A 17,367-nucleotide genomic window follows, 5' to 3' on the forward strand; every position below is an offset into this window, starting at 1 on the left:
TATAGGGGGTTTGAGTTATACACTTGTAGCCACGCCCCCTAAACTACCAATACAGCTGTCTCTGTGGTGCAGTCGGCTGTCAACCGAAAGGTTGGTGGTTCAAGCCCACCCAGGGACGTGATGGCTTCAAGGTAACTCTAGCAATCCTTGATATTGTTTTATTTTGTAGGGGTTGGCCATGCCCCCTTAAACTAGCAATACAGACGTCTCTGTGGCGCAATGGGTTAGCGCGTTCGGCTGTTAACCGAAAGGTTGGTGGTTCAAGGCCTCCCAGGGACGTGGTGGTTTCAAGGTAACCCTAGCTATGCTTGACATTTTTTTATTTTGTAGGGGTTGGAATTATACACTTGTAGCCACGCCCCCTAAAACTAGCAACACAGATGTCTCTGTGGCGCAATCGGTTAGCGCGTTCGGCTGTTAACCGAAAGGTTGGTGGTTCAAGCCCACCCAGGGACGTGGTGGCTTCAAGGTTATCCTAGAAGTAGTTTTATTTTATAGGGAGTTTGAGTTATACACTTGTAGCCCCGCCCCCTACAACTCTTAATACAGCTGTCTCTGTGGTGCAGTTGGCTGTTAACCGAAAGGTTGGTGTTTCAAGCCCACCCAGGGACGTGGTGACTTCAAGGCAACCCCAGCTATGCTTGACATTTTTTTATTTTTTAGGGGTTGGAATTCTACACTTGTAGCCACGCCCCCTAAACCTGTGTCTATGGTGCAAGGTTGGAGGTTAAAGCCCACCCAGGGATGTGGTGGCTTAAACGTAACCCTAGCTATGCTTGACATTATTTTATTTTGTAGGGGTTGGAATCATACACTTTTAGCCACACCCCCTAAAACTGGCAAAACGGATGTCTCTGTGGCGCAATCGGTTAGCGCATTTGGCTGTTAACCGAAAGGTTGGTGGTTCAAGCCCACCCAGGGACGTGGTGGCTTCAAGGTAACCCTAGCTATGCTTGACATTGTTTTATTTTGTAGGGGTTGGAATTATACACTTGTAGCCACGCCCCCTAAACCTGTGTCTATGGTGCAAGGTTGGTGGTTAAAGCCCACCCAGGGATGTGGTGGCTTAAACGTAACCCTAGCTATGCTTGACATTATTTTATTTTGTAGGGGTTGGAATCATACACTTTTAGCCACGCCCCCTAAAACTAGCAATACAGATGTCTCTGTGGCGCAATCGGTTAGCGTGTTCGGCTGTTAACCGAAAGGTTGGTGGTTCAAGCCCACCCAGGGGTGTGGTGGCTGCAAGGTATCCCTACTTATCCTAGAAGTAGTTTTTTTTTATAGGGGGTTTGAGTTATACACTTGTAGCCACGCCCCCTACAACTACCAATACAGCTGTCTCTGTGGTGCAGTCGGCTGTCAACCGAAAGGTTGGTGGTTCAAGCCCACCCAGGGACGTGATGGCTTCAAGGTAACTCTAGCTATCCTTGATATTGTTTTATTTTGTAGGGGTTGGAAATATACAATTGTAGCCACGCCCCCTAAACCTGTCTCTATGGTGCAAGGTTGGTGGTTAAAGCCCACCCAGGGATGTGGTGGCTTAAACGTAACCCTAGCTATGCTTGACATTATTTTATTTTGTAGGGGTTGGAATCATACACTTTTAGCCACGTCCCCTAAACCTAGCAATACAGATGTCTCTGTGGCGCAATCGGTTAGAGCGTTCGGCTGTTAACAGAAAGGTTGGTGGTTCAAGCCCACCCAGGGACGTAGTGTCTTCAAGATAACCATAATTACTTTAGAAGTAGTTTTATTTTGAACAGGTTAGATTTATATACTTGTAGCCACGCCCCCTAAAACTAGCAATACAGATGTCTCTGTCGTGCAGTCGGCTGTCAACCGAAAGATTGGTGGTTCAAGCCCACCCAGGGACGTGATGGCTTCAAGGTAACTCTAGCTATCCTTGATATTGTTTTATTTTGTAGAGGGTTTGAGTTATACACTTGTAGCCACGCCCCCTACAACTACCAATACAGCTGTCTCGGAGGTGCAGTAGGCTGTTAACCGAAAGGTTGGTGGTTCAAGCCCACCCAGGAACGTGGTGGCTTCAAGGTAACTCTAGCTATCCTTGATATTGCTTTATTTTGTAGGGGTTGGAATTATACACTTGTAGCCATGCCGCCTAAAACTGTCTCTATGGTGCAAGGTTGGCCATGCCTCCTTAAGTTAGCAATACAGACGTCTCTGTGGCGTTAACCTTGTTAACCGAAAGGTTGGTGGTTCAAGCCCACCCAGGGACGTGCTGGCTTCAAGGTAACTCTAGCTATCCTTGATATTGTTGTATTTTGTAGGGGCTGGAATGAAACACTTTTAGCCACGCCCCCTAAAACTAGCAATACAGATGTCTCTGTGGCGCAATCGGTTAGCGCATTCGGCTGTTAACCGAAAGGTTGGTGGTTCAAGCCCACCCAGTGACGTGCTGGCTTCAAGGTAACTCTAGCTATCCTTGATATTTTTTTATTTTGTAGGGGTTGGAATTAAACACTTTTAGCCACGCCCCCAAAATCTAGCAATACTGATGTCTCTGTGGCGCAATCGGTTTACGCATTCGGCTGTAAACCGAAGGGTTGGTTGTTCAAGTCCACCCAGGGAAGTTGTGTTTTCAAGGTAACCCTAGCTATCCTTTACATTGTTTTATTTTGTAGGGGTTGGAATTATACACTTGTAGCCATGCCCCCTAAAACTGTCTCAATGGTGCAAGGTTGGCCACGCCCCCTTAAACTAGCAACACAGATGTCTCTGTGGCGCAATCGGTTAGCGGGTTCGGCTTTTAACCGAAAGGTTGGTGGTTCAAGCCCACCCAGGGACGTGGTGGCTTAAACGTAACCCTAGCTATGCTTGACATTATTTTATTTTGTAGGGGTTGGAATCATACACTTTTAGCCACACCCCCTAAAACTAGCAATACAGATGTCTCTGTGGCGCAATCGGTTAGCGCATTTGGCTGTTAACCGAAAGGTTGGTGGTTCAAGCCCACCCAGGGACGTGGTGGCTTCAAGGTAACCCTAGCTATGCTTGACATTGTTTTATTTTGTAGGGGTTGGAATTATACACTTGTTGCCACGTTCCCTAAAACTATCAATACAGATGTCTCTGAGGCGCAATCGGTTAGTGCGTTCGTCTGTTAACCGAAAGGTTGGTGGTTCAAGCCCACCCAGGGACGTGGTGGCTTCAAGGTAACCCTAGCTATGCTTGACATTGTTTTGTTTTGTAGGGGTTGGAATTATACACTTGTAGCCACGCCCCCTAAACCTGTGTCTATGGTGCAAGGTTGGTGGTTAAAGCCCACCCAGGGATGTGGTGGCTTAAACGTAACCCTAGCTATGCTTGACATTATTTTATTTTGTAGGGGTTGGAATCATACACTTTTAGCCACGCCCCCTAAAACTAGCAATACAGATGTCTCTGTGGCGCAATCGGTTAGCGCGTTCGGCTGTTAACCGAAAGGTTGGTGGTTCAAGCCCACCCAGGGGTGTGGTGGCTGCAAGGTATCCCTAGTTATCCTAGAAGTAGTTTTTTTTATAGGGTGTTTGAGTTATACATTTGTAGCCACGCCCCCTACAACTACCAATACAGCTGTCTCTGTGGTGCAGTCGGCTGTCAACCGAAAGGTTGGTGGTTCAACCCCACCCAGGGACGTGATGGCTTCAAGGTAACTCTAGCTATCCTTGATATTGTTTTATTTTGTAGGGGTTGGAATTATACAATTGTAGCCACGCCCCCTAAACCTGTCTCTATGGTGCAAGGTTGGTGGTTAAAGCCCACCCAGGGATGTGGTGGCTTAAACGTAACCCTAGCTATGCTTGACATTATTTTATTTTGTACGGGTTGGAATCATACACTTTTAGCCACGCCCCCTAAACCTAGCAATACAGATGTCTCTGTGGCGCAATCGGTTAGAGCGTTCGGCTGTTAACTGAAAGGTTGGTGGTTCAAGCCCACCCAGGGACGTAGTGTCTTCAAGATAACCATAATTATTTTAGAAGTAGTTTTATTTTGAACAGGTTAGATCTATACACTTGTAGCCACGCCCCCTAAAACTAGCAATACAGATGTCTCTGTGGAGCAATAGGTTAGTGCGTTCGGCTGTTAACCGAAAGGTTGGTGGTTCAAGCCCACCCAGGGACGTGTTGGCTTCAATGTAACCCTAGTTATACTAGAAGTAGTTTTATTTTATAGAGGGTTTGAGTTATACACTTGTAGCCACGCCCCCTACAACTACCAATACAGCTGTCTCGGAGGTGCAGTAGGCTGTTAACCGAAAGGTTGGTGGTTCAAGCCCACCCAGGAACGTGGTGGCTTCAAGGTAACTCTAGGTATCCTTGATATTGCTTTATTTTGTAGGGGTTGGAATTATACACTTCTAGCCATGCCGCCTAAAACTGTCTCTATGGTGCAAGGTTGGCCATGCCCCCTTAAACTAGCAATACAGACGTCTCTGTGGCGCAATGGGTTAGCGCGTTCGGCTGTTAACCGAAAGGTTGGTGATTCAAGCCCTCCCAGGGAAGTGGTGGTTTCAAGGTAACCCTAGCTATGCTTGACATTTTTTTATTTTGTAGGGGTTGGAATTATACACTTGTAGCCACGCCCCCTAAAACTAGCAACACAGATGTCTCTGTGGCGCAATCGGTTAGCGTGTTCGGCTGTTAACCGAAAGGTTGGTGGTTCAAGCCCACCTAGGGATGTGGTGGCCTCGAGGTAACCCTATCTATGCTTGACATTGTTTTATTTTGTAATTGTTGGAATTATACACTTGTAGCCACGCCCCCTAAAACTAGCAATACAGATGTCTCTGTGGCGCAATAGGTTAGTGCGTTTGGCTGTTAACCGAAAGGTTGGTGGTTCAAGCCCACCCAGGGACGTGGTGGCTTCAAGGTAACCCTAGTTATTCTACAAGTAGTTTTATTTTATAGGGGGTTTGAGTTATACACTTGTAGCCACGCCCCCTACAACTACCAATACAGCTGTCTCTGTGGTGCAATCGGCTGTTAACCGAAAGGTTGGTGGTTCAAGCCCACCCAGGGACGTAGTGGCTTCAAGATAACCCTAGTTATTTTAGAAGTAGTTTTATTTTGAACAGGTTAGATTTATACACTTGTAGCCACGCCCCCTACAACTACCAATACAACTGTCTCGGAGGTGCAGTAGGCTGTTAACCGAAAGGTTGGTGGTTCAAGCCCACCCAGGGACGTGGTGGCTTCAAGATAACTCTAGTTATTTTAGAAGTAGTTTTATTTTGAACGGGTTAGATTTATACACTTGTAGCCACGCTTGACATTGTTTTACTTTGTAGGCGTTGGAATTCTACACTTGTAGCCACGCCCCCTAAAGCTGTCTCTATGGTGCAAGGTTGGAGGTTAAAGCCCACCCAGGGACGTGGTGGCCTCAAGGTAACGCTAGCTATGCTTGACATTGTTTTATTTTGTAGGGGATGGAATTATACACTTGTAGCCATGCCGCCTAAAACTGTCTCTATGGTGCAAGGTTGGCCACGCCCCCTTAAACTAGCAATACAGATGTCTCTGTGGCGCAATAGGTTAGCGCGTTCGGCTGTTAACCGAAAGGTTGGTGGTTCAATCCCACCCAGGGGCGTGGTGGTTGCAAGGTATCCCTAGTTATCCTAGAAGTAGTTTTTTTTTATAGGGGGTTTGAGTTATACACTTGTAGCCACACCTCCTACAACTACCAATCCAGCTGTCTCTGTGGTGCAGTCGGCTGTCAACCGAAAGGTTGGTGGTTAAAGCCCACCCAGGGATGTGGTGGCTTAAACGTAACCCTAGCTATGCTTGACATTATTTTATTTTGTAGGGGTTGGAATCATACACTTTTAGCCACGCCCCCTAAACCTAGCACTACAGATGTCTCTGTGGCGCAATCGGTTAGAGCGTTCGGCTGTTAACCGAAAGGTTGGTGGTTCAAGCCCACCCAGGGACGTAGTGTCTTCAAGATAACCATAATTATTTTAGAAGTAGTTTTATTTTGAACAGGTTAGATTTATACACTTGTAGCCACGCCCCCTAAAACTAGCAATACAGATGTCTCTGTGGAGCAATAGGTTAGCGTGTTCGGCTGTTAACCGAAAGGTTGGTGGTTCAAGCCCACCCAGGGACGTAGTGTCTTCAAGATAACCATAATTATTTTAGAAGTAGATTTATTTTGAACAGGTTAGATTTATACACTTGTAGCCACGCCCCCTAAAACTAGCAATACAGATGTCTCTGTGGAGCAATAGGTTAGCGCGTTCGGCTGTTAACCGAAAGGTTGGTGGTTCAAGCCCACCCAGGGACGTGTTGGCTTCAATGTAACCCTAGTTATACTAGAAGTAGTTTTATTTTATAGAGGGTTTGAGTTATACACTTGTAGCCACGCCCCCTACAACTACCAATACAGCTGTCTCGGAGGTCCAGTAGGCTGTTAACCGAAAGGTTGGTGGTTCAAGCCCACCCAGGAACGTGGTGGCTTCAAGGTAACTCTAGCTATCCTTGATATTGCTTTATTTTGTAGGGGTTGGAATTATACACTTGTAGCCATGCCGCCTAAAACTGTCTCTATGGTGCAAGGTTGGCCATGCCCCCTTAAACTAGCAATACAGACGTCTCTGTGGCGCAATCGGGTAGCGCGTTCGGCTGTTAACCGAAAGGTTGGTGGTTCAAGCCCACCCAGGGAAGTGCTGGCTTCAAGGTAACTCTAGCTATCCTTGATATTGTTTTATTTTGTAAGGGTTGGAATAAACGAAAGGTTGGTTGTTGAAGCCCACCCAGGGGCGTGGTGGCTGCAAGGTATTACTAGTTATCCTAGAAGTAGTTTTATTTTATAGGGGGTTTGAGTTATACACTTGTAGCCACGCCCCCTACAACTACCAATACAGCTGTCTCTGTCGTGCAGTCGGCTGTCAACCGAAAGATTGGTGGTTCAAGCCCACCCAGGGACGTGATGGCTTCAAGGTAACTCTAGCTATCCTTGATATTGTTTTATTTTGTAGAGGGTTTGAGTTATACACTTGTAGCCACGCCCCCTACAACTACCAATACAGCTGTCTCGGAGGTGCAGTAGGCTGTTAACCGAAAGGTTGGTGTTTCAAGACCACCCAGGGACGTGGTGACTTCAAGGTAACCCCAGCTATGCTTGACATTTTTTTATTTTTTAGGGGTTGGAATTCTACACTTGTAGCCACGCCCCCTAAACCTGTGTCTATGGTGCAAGGTTGGTGGTTATAGCCCACCCAGGGATGTGGTGGCTTAAACGTAACCCTAGCTATGCTTGACATTATTTTATTTTGTAGGGGTTGGAATCATACACTTTTAGCCACGCCCCCTAAAACTAGCAATACAGATGTCTCTGTGGCGCAATCGGTTAGCGCATTTGGCTGTTAGCCGAAAGGTTGGTGGTTCAAGCCCACCCAGGGACGTGGTGGCTTCAAGGTAACCCTAGCTATGCTTGACATTGTTTTATTTTGTAGGGGTTGGAATCATACACTTTTAGCCACGCCCCCTAAAACTAGCAATACAGATGTCTCTGTGGCGCAATTGGTTAGCGTGTTTGGCTGTTAACCGAAAGGTTGGTGGTTCAAGCCCACCCAGGGGCGTGGTGGCTGCAAGGTATTCCTAGTTATCCTAGAAGTAGTTTTTTTTTATAGGGGGTTTGAGTTATACACTTGTAGCCACGCCCCCTAAACTACCAATACAGCTGTCTCTGTGGTGCAGTCGGCTGTCAACCGAAAGGTTGGTGGTTCAAGCCCACCCAGGGACGTGATGGCTTCAAGGTAACTCTAGCAATCCTTGATATTGTTTTATTTTGTAGGGGTTGGCCATGCCCCCTTAAACTAGCAATACAGACGTCTCTGTGGCGCAATGGGTTAGCGCGTTCGGCTGTTAACCGAAAGGTTGGTGGTTCAAGGCCTCCCAGGGACGTGGTGGTTTCAAGGTAACCCTAGCTATGCTTGACATTTTTTTATTTTGTAGGGGTTGGAATTATACACTTGTAGCCACGCCCCCTAAAACTAGCAACACAGATGTCTCTGTGGCGCAATCGGTTAGCGCGTTCGGCTGTTAACCGAAAGGTTGGTGGTTCAAGCCCACCCAGGGACGTGGTGGCTTCAAGGTTATCCTAGAAGTAGTTTTATTTTATAGGGAGTTTGAGTTATACACTTGTAGCCCCGCCCCCTACAACTCTTAATACAGCTGTCTCTGTGGTGCAGTTGGCTGTTAACCGAAAGGTTGGTGTTTCAAGCCCACCCAGGGACGTGGTGACTTCAAGGCAACCCCAGCTATGCTTGACATTTTTTTATTTTTTAGGGGTTGGAATTCTACACTTGTAGCCACGCCCCCTAAACCTGTGTCTATGGTGCAAGGTTGGAGGTTAAAGCCCACCCAGGGATGTGGTGGCTTAAACGTAACCCTAGCTATGCTTGACATTATTTTATTTTGTAGGGGTTGGAATCATACACTTTTAGCCACACCCCCTAAAACTGGCAAAACGGATGTCTCTGTGGCGCAATCGGTTAGCGCATTTGGCTGTTAACCGAAAGGTTGGTGGTTCAAGCCCACCCAGGGACGTGGTGGCTTCAAGGTAACCCTAGCTATGCTTGACATTGTTTTATTTTGTAGGGGTTGGAATTATACACTTGTAGCCACGCCCCCTAAACCTGTGTCTATGGTGCAAGGTTGGTGGTTAAAGCCCACCCAGGGATGTGGTGGCTTAAACGTAACCCTAGCTATGCTTGACATTATTTTATTTTGTAGGGGTTGGAATCATACACTTTTAGCCACGCCCCCTAAAACTAGCAATACAGATGTCTCTGTGGCGCAATCGGTTAGCGTGTTCGGCTGTTAACCGAAAGGTTGGTGGTTCAAGCCCACCCAGGGGTGTGGTGGCTGCAAGGTATCCCTACTTATCCTAGAAGTAGTTTTTTTTTATAGGGGGTTTGAGTTATACACTTGTAGCCACGCCCCCTACAACTACCAATACAGCTGTCTCTGTGGTGCAGTCGGCTGTCAACCGAAAGGTTGGTGGTTCAAGCCCACCCAGGGACGTGATGGCTTCAAGGTAACTCTAGCTATCCTTGATATTGTTTTATTTTGTAGGGGTTGGAATTATACAATTGTAGCCACGCCCCCTAAACCTGTCTCTATGGTGCAAGGTTGGTGGTTAAAGCCCACCCAGGGATGTGGTGGCTTAAACGTAACCCTAGCTATGCTTGACATTATTTTATTTTGTAGGGGTTGGAATCATACACTTTTAGCCACGTCCCCTAAACCTAGCAATACAGATGTCTCTGTGGCGCAATCGGTTAGAGCGTTCGGCTGTTAACAGAAAGGTTGGTGGTTCAAGCCCACCCAGGGACGTAGTGTCTTCAAGATAACCATAATTATTTTAGAAGTAGTTTTATTTTGAACAGGTTAGATTTATATACTTGTAGCCACGCCCCCTAAAACTAGCAATACAGATGTCTCTGTCGTGCAGTCGGCTGTCAACCGAAAGATTGGTGGTTCAAGCCCACCCAGGGACGTGATGGCTTCAAGGTAACTCTAGCTATCCTTGATATTGTTTTATTTTGTAGAGGGTTTGAGTTATACACTTGTAGCCACGCCCCCTACAACTACCAATACAGCTGTCTCGGAGGTGCAGTAGGCTGTTAACCGAAAGGTTGGTGGTTCAAGCCCACCCAGGAACGTGGTGGCTTCAAGGTAACTCTAGCTATCCTTGATATTGCTTTATTTTGTAGGGGTTGGAATTATACACTTGTAGCCATGCCGCCTAAAACTGTCTCTATGGTGCAAGGTTGGCCATGCCTCCTTAAGTTAGCAATACAGACGTCTCTGTGGCGTTAACCTTGTTAACCGAAAGGTTGGTGGTTCAAGCCCACCCAGGGACGTGCTGGCTTCAAGGTAACTCTAGCTATCCTTGATATTGTTGTATTTTGTAGGGGCTGGAATGAAACACTTTTAGCCACGCCCCCTAAAACTAGCAATACAGATGTCTCTGTGGCGCAATCGGTTAGCGCATTCGGCTGTTAACCGAAAGGTTGGTGGTTCAAGCCCACCCAGTGACGTGCTGGCTTCAAGGTAACTCTAGCTATCCTTGATATTTTTTTATTTTGTAGGGGTTGGAATTAAACACTTTTAGCCACGCCCCCAAAATCTAGCAATACTGATGTCTCTGTGGCGCAATCGGTTTACGCATTCGGCTGTAAACCGAAGGGTTGGTTGTTCAAGTCCACCCAGGGAAGTTGTGTTTTCAAGGTAACCCTAGCTATCCTTTACATTGTTTTATTTTGTAGGGGTTGGAATTATACACTTGTAGCCATGCCCCCTAAAACTGTCTCAATGGTGCAAGGTTGGCCACGCCCCCTTAAACTAGCAACACAGATGTCTCTGTGGCGCAATCGGTTAGCGGGTTCGGCTTTTAACCGAAAGGTTGGTGGTTCAAGCCCACCCAGGGACGTGGTGGCTTCAAGGTTGTCCTAGGAGTAGTTTTATTTTATAGGGAGTTTGAGTTATACACTTGTAGCCTCGCCCCCTACAACTACCAATACAGCTGTCTCTGTGGTGCAGTTGGCTGTTAACCGAAAGGTTGGTGGTTCAAGCCCACCCAGGGACGTGGTGGCTTCAAGGTAACCCTAGCTATGCTTGACATTGTTTTATTTTGTAGGGGTTGGAATTATACACTTGTTGCCACGCCCCCTAAAACTAGCAATGCAGATGTCTCTGTGGCGCAATCGGTTAGCGGGTTCGGCTTTTAACCGAAAGGTTGGTTGTTCAAGCCCACCCAGGGATGTGGTGGCTTCAAGATAACTCTAGTTATTTTAGAAGTAGTTTTATTTTGAACGGGTTAGATTTATACACTTGTAGCCACGCTTGACATTGTTTTACTTTGTAGGGGTTGGAATTCTACACTTGTAGCCACGCCCCCTAAAGCTGTCTCTATGGTGCAAGGTTGGTGGTTCAAGCCCACCCAGGGACGTGGTGGCTTCAAGGTAACCCTAGCTGTCCTAGAAGTAGTTTTATTTTATAGGGAGTTTGAGTTATACACTTGTAGCCACGCCCCCTACAACTACCAATACAGCTGTCTCTGTGGTGCAGTTGGCTGTTAACCGAAAGGTTGGTGTTTCAAGCCCACCCAGGGATGTGGTGGCTTAAACGTAACCCTAGCTATGCTTGACATTATTTTATTTTGTAGGGGTTGGAATCATACACTTTTAGCCACACCCCCTAAAACTAGCAATACAGATGTCTCTGTGGCACAATCGGTTAGCGCATTTGGCTGTTAACCGAAAGGTTGGTGGTTCAAGCCCACCCAGGGACGTGGTGGCTTCAAGGTAACCCTAGCTATGCTTGACATTGTTTTATTTTGTAGGGGTTGGAATTATACACTTGTTGCCACGTTCCCTAAAACTATCAATACAGATGTCTCTGAGGCGCAATCGGTTAGTGCGTTCGTCTGTTAACCGAAAGGTTGGTGGTTCAAGCCCACCCAGGGACGTGGTGGCTTCAAGGTAACCCTAGCTATGCTTGACATTGTTTTATTTTGTAGGGGTTGGAATTATACACTTGTAGCCACGCCCCCTAAACCTGTGTCTATGGTGCAAGGTTGGTGGTTAAAGCCCACCCAGGGATGTGGTGGCTTAAACGTAACCCTAGCTATGCTTGACATTATTTTATTTTGTAGGGGTTGGAATCATACACTTTTAGCCACGCCCCCTAAAACTAGCAATACAGATGTCTCTGTGGCGCAATCGGTTAGCGCGTTCGGCTGTTAACCGAAAGGTTGGTGGTTCAAGCCCACCCAGGGGTGTGGTGGCTGCAAGGTATCCCTAGTTATCCTAGAAGTAGTTTTTTTTATAGGGTGTTTGAGTTATACACTTGTAGCCACGCCCCCTACAACTACCAATACAGCTGTCTCTGTGGTGCAGTCGGCTGTCAACCGAAAGGTTGGTGGTTCAACCCCACCCAGGGACGTGATGGCTTCAAGGTAACTCTAGCTATCCTTGATATTGTTTTATTTTGTAGGGGTTGGAATTATACAATTGTAGCCACGCCCCCTAAACCTGTCTCTATGGTGCAAGGTTGGTGGTTAAAGCCCACCCAGGGATGTGGTGGCTTAAACGTAACCCTAGCTATGCTTGACATTATTTTATTTTGTACGGGTTGGAATCATACACTTTTAGCCACGCCCCCTAAACCTAGCAATACAGATGTCTCTGTGGCGCAATCGGTTAGAGCGTTCGGCTGTTAACTGAAAGGTTGGTGGTTCAAGCCCACCCAGGGACGTAGTGTCTTCAAGATAACCATAATTATTTTAGAAGTAGTTTTATTTTGAACAGGTTAGATCTATACACTTGTAGCCACGCCCCCTAAAACTAGCAATACAGATGTCTCTGTGGAGCAATAGGTTAGTGCGTTCGGCTGTTAACCGAAAGGTTGGTGGTTCAAGCCCACCCAGGGACGTGTTGGCTTCAATGTAACCCTAGTTATACTAGAAGTAGTTTTATTTTATAGAGGGTTTGAGTTATACACTTGTAGCCACGCCCCCTACAACTACCAATACAGCTGTCTCGGAGGTGCAGTAGGCTGTTAACCGAAAGGTTGGTGATTCAAGCCCTCCCAGGGAAGTGGTGGTTTCAAGGTAACCCTAGCTATGCTTGACATTTTTTTATTTTGTAGGGGTTGGAATTATACACTTGTAGCCACGCCCCCTAAAACTAGCAACACAGATGTCTCTGTGGCGCAATCGGTTAGCGTGTTCGGCTGTTAACCGAAAGGTTGGTGGTTCAAGCCCACCTAGGGATGTGGTGGCCTCGAGGTAACCCTATCTATGCTTGACATTGTTTTATTTTGTAATTGTTGGAATTATACACTTGTAGCCACGCCCCCTAAAACTAGCAATACAGATGTCTCTGTGGCGCAATAGGTTAGTGCGTTTGGCTGTTAACCGAAAGGTTGGTGGTTCAAGCCCACCCAGGGACGTGGTGGCTTCAAGGTAACCCTAGTTATTCTACAAGTAGTTTTATTTTATAGGGGGTTTGAGTTATACACTTGTAGCCACGCCCCCTACAACTACCAATACAGCTGTCTCTGTGGTGCAATCGGCTGTTAACCGAAAGGTTGGTGGTTCAAGCCCACCCAGGGACGTAGTGGCTTCAAGATAACCCTAGTTATTTTAGAAGTAGTTTTATTTTGAACAGGTTAGATTTATACACTTGTAGCCACGCCCCCTACAACTACCAATACAACTGTCTCGGAGGTGCAGTAGGCTGTTAACCGAAAGGTTGGTGGTTCAAGCCCACCCAGGGACGTGGTGGCTTCAAGATAACTCTAGTTATTTTAGAAGTAGTTTTATTTTGAACGGGTTAGATTTATACACTTGTAGCCACGCTTGACATTGTTTTACTTTGTAGGCGTTGGAATTCTACACTTGTAGCCACGCCCCCTAAAGCTGTCTCTATGGTGCAAGGTTGGAGGTTAAAGCCCACCCAGGGACGTGGTGGCCTCAAGGTAACGCTAGCTATGCTTGACATTGTTTTATTTTGTAGGGGATGGAATTATACACTTGTAGCCATGCCGCCTAAAACTGTCTCTATGGTGCAAGGTTGGCCACGCCCCCTACAACTACCAATCCAGCTGTCTCTGTGGTGCAGTCGGCTGTCAACCGAAAGGTTGGTGGTTAAAGCCCACCCAGGGATGTGGTGGCTTAAACGTAACCCTAGCTATGCTTGACATTATTTTATTTTGTAGGGGTTGGAATCATACACTTTTAGCCACGCCCCCTAAACCTAGCACTACAGATGTCTCTGTGGCGCAATCGGTTAGAGCGTTCGGCTGTTAACCGAAAGGTTGGTGGTTCAAGCCCACCCAGGGACGTAGTGTCTTCAAGATAACCATAATTATTTTAGAAGTAGTTTTATTTTGAACAGGTTAGATTTATACACTTGTAGCCACGCCCCCTAAAACTAGCAATACAGATGTCTCTGTGGAGCAATAGGTTAGCGTGTTCGGCTGTTAACCGAAAGGTTGGTGGTTCAAGCCCACCCAGGGACGTAGTGTCTTCAAGATAACCATAATTATTTTAGAAGTAGATTTATTTTGAACAGGTTAGATTTATACACTTGTAGCCACGCCCCCTAAAACTAGCAATACAGATGTCTCTGTGGAGCAATAGGTTAGCGCGTTCGGCTGTTAACCGAAAGGTTGGTGGTTCAAGCCCACCCAGGGACGTGTTGGCTTCAATGTAACCCTAGTTATACTAGAAGTAGTTTTATTTTATAGAGGGTTTGAGTTATACACTTGTAGCCACGCCCCCTACAACTACCAATACAGCTGTCTCGGAGGTCCAGTAGGCTGTTAACCGAAAGGTTGGTGGTTCAAGCCCACCCAGGAACGTGGTGGCTTCAAGGTAACTCTAGCTATCCTTGATATTGCTTTATTTTGTAGGGGTTGGAATTATACACTTGTAGCCATGCCGCCTAAAACTGTCTCTATGGTGCAAGGTTGGCCATGCCCCCTTAAACTAGCAATACAGACGTCTCTGTGGCGCAATCGGGTAGCGCGTTCGGCTGTTAACCGAAAGGTTGGTGGTTCAAGCCCACCCAGGGAAGTGCTGGCTTCAAGGTAACTCTAGCTATCCTTGATATTGTTTTATTTTGTAAGGGTTGGAATAAACGAAAGGTTGGTTGTTGAAGCCCACCCAGGGGCGTGGTGGCTGCAAGGTATTACTAGTTATCCTAGAAGTAGTTTTATTTTATAGGGGTTTTGAGTTATACACTTGTAGCCACGCCCCCTACAACTACCAATACAGCTGTCTCTGTCGTGCAGTCGGCTGTCAACCGAAAGATTGGTGGTTCAAGCCCACCCAGGGACGTGATGGCTTCAAGGTAACTCTAGCTATCCTTGATATTGTTTTATTTTGTAGAGGGTTTGAGTTATACACTTGTAGCCACGCCCCCTACAACTACCAATACAGCTGTCTCGGAGGTGCAGTAGGCTGTTAACCGAAAGGTTGGTGTTTCAAGACCACCCAGGGACGTGGTGACTTCAAGGCAACCCCAGCTATGCTTGACATTTTTTTATTTTTTAGGGGTTGGAATTCTACACTTGTAGCCACGCCCCCTAAACCTGTGTCTATGGTGCAAGGTTGGTGGTTATAGCCCACCCAGGGATGTGGTGGCTTAAACGTAACCCTAGCTATGCTTGACATTATTTTATTTTGTAGGGGTTGGAATCATACACTTTTAGCCACGCCCCCTAAAACTAGAAATACAGATGTCTCTGTGGCGCAATCGGTTAGCGCATTTGGCTGTTAGCCGAAAGGTTGGTGGTTCAAGCCCACCCAGGGGCGTGGTGGCTGCAAGGTATTCCTAGTTATCCTAGAAGTAGTTTTTTTTTATAGGGGGTTTGAGTTATACACTTGTAGCCACGCCCCCTAAACTACCAATACAGCTGTCTCTGTGGTGCAGTCGGCTGTCAACCGAAAGGTTGGTGGTTCAAGCCCACCCAGGGACGTGATGGCTTCAAGGTAACTCTAGCAATCCTTGATATTGTTTTATTTTGTAGGGGTTGGCCATGCCCCCTTAAACTAGCAATACAGACGTCTCTGTGGCGCAATGGGTTAGCGCGTTCGGCTGTTAACCGAAAGGTTGGTGGTTCAAGGCCTCCCAGGGACGTGGTGGTTTCAAGGTAACCCTAGCTATGCTTGACATTTTTTTATTTTGTAGGGGTTGGAATTATACACTTGTAGCCACGCCCCCTAAAACTAGCAACACAGATGTCTCTGTGGCGCAATCGGTTAGCGCGTTCGGCTGTTAACCGAAAGGTTGGTGGTTCAAGCCCACCCAGGGACGTGGTGGCTTCAAGGTTATCCTAGAAGTAGTTTTATTTTATAGGGAGTTTGAGTTATACACTTGTAGCCCCGCCCCCTACAACTCTTAATACAGCTGTCTCTGTGGTGCAGTTGGCTGTTAACCGAAAGGTTGGTGTTTCAAGCCCACCCAGGGACGTGGTGACTTCAAGGCAACCCCAGCTATGCTTGACATTTTTTTATTTTTTAGGGGTTGGAATTCTACACTTGTAGCCACGCCCCCTAAACCTGTGTCTATGGTGCAAGGTTGGAGGTTAAAGCCCACCCAGGGATGTGGTGGCTTAAACGTAACCCTAGCTATGCTTGACATTATTTTATTTTGTAGGGGTTGGAATCATACACTTTTAGCCACACCCCCTAAAACTGGCAAAACGGATGTCTCTGTGGAGCAATAGGTTAGCGCGTTCGGCTGTTAACCGAAAGGTTGGTAGTTCAAGCCCACCCAGGGACGTGTTGGCTTCAATGTAACCCTAGTTATACTAGACGTAGTTTTATTTTATAGAGGGTTTGAGTTATACACTTGTAGCCACGCCCCCTACAACTACCAATACAGCTGTCTCGGAGGTCCAGTAGGCTGTTAACCGAAAGGTTGGTGGTTCAAGCCCACCCAGGAACGTGGTGGCTTCAAGGTAACTCTAGCTATCCTTGATATTGCTTTATTTTGTAGGGGTTGGAATTATACACTTGTAGCCATGCCGCCTAAAACTGTCTCTATGGTGCAAGGTTGGCCATGCCCCCTTAAACTAGCAATACAGACGTCTCTGTGGCGCAATCGGGTAGCGCGTTCGGCTGTTAACCGAAAGGTTGGTGGTTCAAGCCCACCCAGGGAAGTGCTGGCTTCAAGGTAACTCTAGCTATCCTTGATATTGTTTTATTTTGTAAGGGTTGGAATAAACGAAAGGTTGGTGGTTCAAGACCACCCAGGGGCGTGGTGGCTGCAAAGTATTACTAGTTATCCTAGAAGTAGTTTTATTTTATAGGGGGTTTGAGTTATACACTTGTAGCCACGCCCCCTACAACTACCAATACAGCTGTCTCTGTCGTGCAGTCGGCTGTCAACCGAAAGATTGGTGGTTCAAGCCCACCCAGGGACGTGATGGCTTCAAGGTAACTCTAGCTATCCTTGATATTGTTTTATTTTGTAGAGGGTTTGAGTTATACACTTGTAGCCACGCCCCTACAACTACCAATACAGCTGTCTCGGAGGTGCAGTAGGCTGTTAACCGAAAGATTGGTGGTTCAAGCCCACCCAGGAACGTGGTGGCTTCAAGGTAACTCTAGCTATCCTTGATATTGCTTTATTTTGTAGGGGTTGGAATTATACACTTGTAGCCATGCCGCCTAAAACTGTCTCTATGGTGCAAGGTTGGCCATGCCCTCTTAAATTAGCAATACAGACGTCTCTGTGGCGTTAACCTTGTTAACCGAAAGGTTGGTGGTTCAAGCCCACCCAGGGACGTGCTGGCTTCAAGGTAACTCTAGCTATCCTTGATATTTTTTTATTTTGTAGGG

General features: G+C 46.7%; 1 protein-coding gene and 17 non-coding genes across 18 annotated transcripts in view; 17 read left to right on the forward strand and 1 right to left on the reverse strand.

Moving 5' to 3' along the window:
• Positions 1 to 17,367, reverse strand: part of LOC137136866 (GRB2-associated-binding protein 1-like) — a 240,163-nt gene that overhangs the window by 125,566 nt on the left and 97,230 nt on the right. The window lies entirely within an intron of this gene.
• Positions 383 to 456, forward strand: trnan-guu (transfer RNA asparagine (anticodon GUU)). Its single transcript has one exon. It is a non-coding gene; the product is annotated as a tRNA-Asn (tRNA).
• trnan-guu (transfer RNA asparagine (anticodon GUU)) lies at positions 851 to 924 on the forward strand. The gene has a single exon. It is a non-coding gene; the product is annotated as a tRNA-Asn (tRNA).
• trnan-guu (transfer RNA asparagine (anticodon GUU)) lies at positions 2,347 to 2,420 on the forward strand. The gene has a single exon. It is a non-coding gene; the product is annotated as a tRNA-Asn (tRNA).
• trnak-uuu (transfer RNA lysine (anticodon UUU)) lies at positions 2,739 to 2,812 on the forward strand. Its single transcript has one exon. It is a non-coding gene; the product is annotated as a tRNA-Lys (tRNA).
• trnan-guu (transfer RNA asparagine (anticodon GUU)) lies at positions 2,916 to 2,989 on the forward strand. Its single transcript has one exon. It is a non-coding gene; the product is annotated as a tRNA-Asn (tRNA).
• On the forward strand, positions 3,405 to 3,478 carry trnan-guu (transfer RNA asparagine (anticodon GUU)). Its single transcript has one exon. It is a non-coding gene; the product is annotated as a tRNA-Asn (tRNA).
• On the forward strand, positions 4,615 to 4,688 carry trnan-guu (transfer RNA asparagine (anticodon GUU)). Its single transcript has one exon. It is a non-coding gene; the product is annotated as a tRNA-Asn (tRNA).
• Positions 5,522 to 5,595, forward strand: trnan-guu (transfer RNA asparagine (anticodon GUU)). The gene has a single exon. It is a non-coding gene; the product is annotated as a tRNA-Asn (tRNA).
• trnan-guu (transfer RNA asparagine (anticodon GUU)) lies at positions 5,864 to 5,937 on the forward strand. The gene has a single exon. It is a non-coding gene; the product is annotated as a tRNA-Asn (tRNA).
• trnan-guu (transfer RNA asparagine (anticodon GUU)) lies at positions 8,017 to 8,090 on the forward strand. The gene has a single exon. It is a non-coding gene; the product is annotated as a tRNA-Asn (tRNA).
• trnan-guu (transfer RNA asparagine (anticodon GUU)) lies at positions 8,485 to 8,558 on the forward strand. The gene has a single exon. It is a non-coding gene; the product is annotated as a tRNA-Asn (tRNA).
• trnan-guu (transfer RNA asparagine (anticodon GUU)) lies at positions 9,981 to 10,054 on the forward strand. Its single transcript has one exon. It is a non-coding gene; the product is annotated as a tRNA-Asn (tRNA).
• On the forward strand, positions 10,373 to 10,446 carry trnak-uuu (transfer RNA lysine (anticodon UUU)). The gene has a single exon. It is a non-coding gene; the product is annotated as a tRNA-Lys (tRNA).
• trnan-guu (transfer RNA asparagine (anticodon GUU)) lies at positions 11,723 to 11,796 on the forward strand. Its single transcript has one exon. It is a non-coding gene; the product is annotated as a tRNA-Asn (tRNA).
• Positions 12,718 to 12,791, forward strand: trnan-guu (transfer RNA asparagine (anticodon GUU)). Its single transcript has one exon. It is a non-coding gene; the product is annotated as a tRNA-Asn (tRNA).
• Positions 13,789 to 13,862, forward strand: trnan-guu (transfer RNA asparagine (anticodon GUU)). Its single transcript has one exon. It is a non-coding gene; the product is annotated as a tRNA-Asn (tRNA).
• Positions 15,765 to 15,838, forward strand: trnan-guu (transfer RNA asparagine (anticodon GUU)). The gene has a single exon. It is a non-coding gene; the product is annotated as a tRNA-Asn (tRNA).

The sequence above is a fragment of the Channa argus genome, chromosome 12 (genome assembly GCF_033026475.1).
Source record: "Channa argus isolate prfri chromosome 12, Channa argus male v1.0, whole genome shotgun sequence".
NCBI classification, from domain to species: domain Eukaryota; kingdom Metazoa; phylum Chordata; class Actinopteri; order Anabantiformes; family Channidae; genus Channa; species Channa argus.